The following is a 5,368-nucleotide window of genomic DNA, read 5'->3' on the forward strand; positions in this document are numbered from 1 at the left end:
GTTATAAGTGTAGGTTTAGGTTTAGGTTTTAGGTTTAGGTTATAAGTTTAGGTTTAGGTTTAGGTTATAAGTTTAGGTTTAGGTTTAGGTTATAGGTTTTGGGATTTGAGAACAAGTTTAGGTTATAAGAATAGGTTTAGGTTATAAGTATAGGTTTAGGTTTTATGTTTAGGTTTAGGGAATTGAGTTTAGGTTTAGGTTTAGGGAATTGAGTTTAGGTTATAAGTTTAGGTTAAGGTTTAGGTTAGAGGTTAAGGTTTAGGTTTAGGTTTAGGTTATAGGTTTTGGGATTTGAGAATAGGTTTAGGTTATAAGAATAGGTTTAGGTTATAAGAATAGGTTTAGGTTATAAGTATAGGTTTAGGTTTAGGTTTTATGTTTAGGTTAAGGTTATAGGTTTAAGTTTAGGAAATTGAGTTTAGGTTATAAGTTTAGGTTAAGGTTTAGGTTAGAGGTTAAGGTTTAGGTTTAGGTTTTGGTTATAGGTTTTCGGATTTGAGAATAGGTTTAGGTTATAAGAATAGGTTTAGGTTATAAGTGTAGGTTTAGGTGTAGGTTTAGGTTTTATATATAGGTTTAGGTTTAGGGAATTGAGTTTAGGTTATAAGTTTAGGTTAAGGTTTAGGTTAGAGATTAAGGTTTAGGTTTAGGTTATAGGTTTTGGGATTTGAGAATAGGTTTAGGTTAAGGTTATAAGTTTAGGTTTAAGTTAAGGTTTAGGGATTTGAGTTTAGGTTTAAGTTATAGGTTTAGGTTTAGCTTTAGGTTTTAGGTTTAGGTATAGGCTTAGGTTATAGGTTATATGTTTAGGTTAAGGTTTAGGAATTCGGGTTCGGGCTCGGGTTTGGATTCGGGTTTAGGTTATAGGTTTTGGGATTTGAGAATAGTTTTAGGTTATAAGTATAGGTTTAGGTTGGGTTATAGGTTAAGGTTTACGGATTTGAGTTAAGGTTTAGGGATTTGAGTTTAGGTTACAGGTAGGATTAGGTTATAGGTTTAAGTTATAGGCTTAAGTTATAGGTTATAGGTTATATGTTTAGGTTAAGGTTTAGGAATTTGGGTTCGGGTTTGGATTCGGGTTTAGGTTACAGGTTTTGGGATTTGAGAATAGTTTTAGGTTATAGGTATAGGTTTAGGTTGGGTTATAGGTTAAGTTTAGGGATTTGAGTTAAGGTTATAGGTTTAGGTTTAGGGAATTGAGTTTAGGTTATAGGTTTAGGGAAAGGTTAGGTTAAGGTTATAGGTTTTGGCATTTGGGAATAGTTTTATGTTATAAGTATAGGTTTAGGTTAGGTTATAGGTTAAAGTTTAAGGATTTGAGAATAGTTTTAGGTTATAAGTAAGGTTTTAGGTTTAGGTATAGGCTTAAGTTATAGGTTATAGGTTATATGTTTAGGTTAAGGTTTAGGAATCCGGGTTCGGGTTCGGGTTCGGGTTCGGGTTTGGGTTATAGGTTTTGGTTTTGGTTTTAGTTATAGGTTTTGGTTTAGGTTATAGGTTATAGGTTATAGGTTAAGGTTTAGGTTTAGGTTGTAGGTTTTGGGATTTGAGAATGGGTTCGAGTTTAGCTTATAGGTTTGGTTTAGGTTATAGGTTATAGGTTTAAGTTTAGGTCAAGGTTTAGGTTTAGTTTATAAGCTATAGGTTTAGGGAATTGAGAATAGGTTAAGGTTTAGGTTTAAGAAATCGGGTTCGGGTTCGGGATCGGGTTTAGGTTTGGGTTTTCAAGTTTAGGTTTAGGTTTAGGTTAGGGAGTTGAGATTAGGATTAGGTGTAGGTTTAGGTTTAGGGATTTGAGAATACATTTAGGTTTTAGGTTTAGGTTTAGGTTATAGGTTATAGGTTATAGGTTAAAGTTTAGGTTTAGGTTTAGGTTTAGGTTATAAGTTATAGGTTTAAGGAATTGAGAATAGGTTAATGTTTAGGTTTAGGAAATCTGGTTCGGGTTCGGGTTTAGGTTTGGGTTTTCAAGTTTAGGTTTAAGTTTAGGTTGGGGACTTGAGATTAGGATTAGGTGTAGGTTTAGGTTTAGGGATTTGAGAATACACTTAGGTTTTAGGTTTAGGTTTAGGTTATAGGTTATAAGTTTAGGTTTAGGTCAAGGTTATAAGCTATAGGTTTAGCGAATTGAGAATTGGTTAAGGCTTAGGTTTAGGAAATCGGGTTCGGGTTCAGGATTAGGTTTAGGTTTGGGTTTTCAAGTTTAGGTTTAGGTGTATGTTTAGGTTTATGGATTTGAGAATACATTAGGTTTTAGGTTTAGGTTTAGGTTATAGGTTAGAGGTTTAGGTTTAGGTTTAGGTTATAAGTGCAGGTTATAGGTTTACGTTTAGGTTAGGTTATAGGTTAAGGTTTAGGGAATTGAGAATAGGTTAAGGTTTAGGTTTAGGAAATCGGGTCCGGGTTCGGGATCGGGTTTAGGTTTAGGTTTTCAAGTTTAGGTTTAAGTTTAGGTTAGGGAGTTGAGATTAGGATTATGTGTAGGTTTAGGTTTAAGGATTTGAGAATACATTTCGGTTTTAGGTTTAGGTTTAGGTTTTAGGCTTAGGTTTAGGTTATAAGTGCAGGTTATAGGTTTAGGTTTAGGTTAGGTTATAGGTTAAGGTTTAGGGAATTGAGAATAGGTTAAGGTTTAGGTTTAGGAAATCGGGTTCGGGTTCGGGATCAGGTTTAGGTTTGGGTTTTCAAGTTTAGGTTTAGGTTTAGGTTTAGGTTAGGGAGTTGAGATTAGGATTAGCTGTAGGTTTTGGTTTACAGATTTGAGAATACATTTAGGTTTTAGGTTTAGGTTTAGGTTATAGGTTATAGGTTTAGGTTTAGGTTTAGGTTATAAGCTATAGGTTTAGGGAATTGAGAATAGGTTAATGTTTAGGTTTAGGAAATCGGGTTCGGGTTCGGGATCGAGTTTAAGTTTAGTTTAGGGAGTTGAGATTAGGATTAGGTGTAGGTTTAGGTTAAGGTTTAGGTTTAGGTTATAAGCTATAGGTTTAGGGAATTGAGAATAGGTTAAGGTTTAGGTTTAGGAAATCGGGTTCGGGTTCGGGATCGGGTTTAGGTTTGGGTTTTCAAGTTTAGGTTTAGGTTTAGGTTAGGGAGTTGAGATTAAGATTAGGTTTAGGTTTAGGGATTTGAGAATACATTTAAGTTTTAGGTTTAGGTTTAGGTTTAGGTTATAGGTTATAGGTTAATGTTTAGGTTTTAGGTTTAGGTTTAGGTTAAGGTTATGTTATAGGTTATAGGTTAAGGTTTAGGTCATAGGTTTTGGTTTAGGTTAAGATTATAGGTTTAGGTTTAGGTTTAGGTTATAAGCTATAGTTTAGGGAATTTAGAATAGGTTAAGGTTTAGGTTTAGGTTTGGGAAATTGGGTTCAGGTTCGGGATCGTGTTTAGGTTTGGGTTTAGGTTTAGGTTTAGGTTTAGGTTTTAGGTTTAGGTTATAGGTCATAGGTTTAGGTTTAGGTTTAGGTTTAAGCTATAGGTTTAGGTCTAGGTTTAGGGAATCAAGTTCGGTTTCGGGTCCGGATCGGGTTTAGGTATTCTCTAGTATTTTCTACTATTGAACCTAGTATTATCTACTACATACTAGTAACATGCAACCAATATCAGGGCACCATACCATAAGCTACAAGAATTTCATGTCCCCCTAAACAAGGTATCCTCCATTGATAACATATATATATATATATATATATATATATATATATTAAAAGTTCTTTATTTTCATTTACATTCGCAAATACATTCATCATCCATCTAAGAAATTGAAACATTCATCATCCTCAAACGAGTAGCTAATTATCTAACTTACAAATACGATTATTAATATTCAAGCACTAATTCAGAAAATAAAATTTCAAGCTTATGTTACTTTTCACATAAGTTTCCAGATAAGTTAACCTTCTCGCTTTCAGTAACCTTCTCCAAAATCTGAGATATGTTTGCTTTCGGGCTACTTACTTTTCCCACCTTTACTTGCACAGGATTGCTTAGATACTCCTTAATTACAATAAACAAATGATAGTCAGAAAGAAGTTTGTGCGAAAATACTTCACATGGCACAAAATCACTCACCAAAAGAATGAATAAAACCACAACGACAAAACAGAGTTCTCAAATTAAATAAATTATCATAAAAGTTATAATATCATAGATCTGTAGTGAAAGAGAGAGAGAGAGAGAGAGAGAGAGAGAGAGAGAGAGAGAGAGCTCCATTTAACCACACGAGGGGAGGGAATCTTGGAAGAAGGAGTGGCAATTCGCAGCTGCACGAGGAGCGAGCTAGATAACTTATTGAGGGATCGTTGAAGGGGGAGAGATGGGCCAATCATCTCAATCCAGCGATGAACCCGAGAAATAACCAAATTTGAAGAGAAGATGGTGTTATCGAATTTTGTCCTATTCCTTTCCAGACAAATCTCCCAGAAAATGAATAGAGGAAGAAGGACACACAAGGGAAAAAGCCGCTCAGGCAAGGAGGTGGGGGCCCACCACATGTTAGCTCTTCCCAATTAAGTATGATTTCAATTCAATTATTTAATCACCATATGCAATGCATAGTTCGATCCTCTTCATTTCCACAATATTAAGTTTACATAGGGCATAATATTTATTGACCATTTACATTAGATGGATAGGACCATCTATAAGTGAAAAAAATTAAGCCATGGACTTTGCAATGAGTGTTCTAGAAGAATTACTCTACCACAGTCAATAAATTATAGGATAAATTAAAAGGGGAAAAAAAACAAACAAATAAACGAGTTCTAAAGAAAGCATAGCATCCATACTGTTGAAGTTCCCATATCATCACTAAGTCAAAGAATCATCGATGACCAATGCAGGATATTTGGATATCTCCGTATGCACTCTAATTCCTCCTTTGTTATCATTTGTTTTGTAGAGACATAAACATGAACTAGAATGACTGGCCCTGATATTGAAACCCATCCATTGTTGAGATATTCATCAAGGGTCGGTGTATATCCACTATAGTACCATTTTGCTTCCACCAAGTATGATTTACATAAATCGGCCTACTACATTAAACGAAAATTATCTAAATTATTAGAAAACTTATTAACAGTACAAAGTAGATATTAATGATTTATACAAAACCATAGAAAAAATAAACCATACCGATTTCTGCAAGTATGGAATGACATCCCAACCGTGTTCTTTTAGTACGTCATAAGAAATTTCATTCACAGAGTTGTAGAGAGCTAAAAAACATATCTTCATGTATTCTGGGAGCCCTTCTATGGCATTAATGTCCCACCTAAACAACAAGAAACATTCAAAGTTGGGTCAGATTTCACCTACACATGTTTACACAAAGACACTCAAATAAATAGAGAATGCTCCCTTTGTT

Source organism: Magnolia sinica, chromosome 12 (genome assembly GCF_029962835.1).
Source record: "Magnolia sinica isolate HGM2019 chromosome 12, MsV1, whole genome shotgun sequence".
In the NCBI taxonomy this organism is placed as follows: domain Eukaryota; kingdom Viridiplantae; phylum Streptophyta; class Magnoliopsida; order Magnoliales; family Magnoliaceae; genus Magnolia; species Magnolia sinica.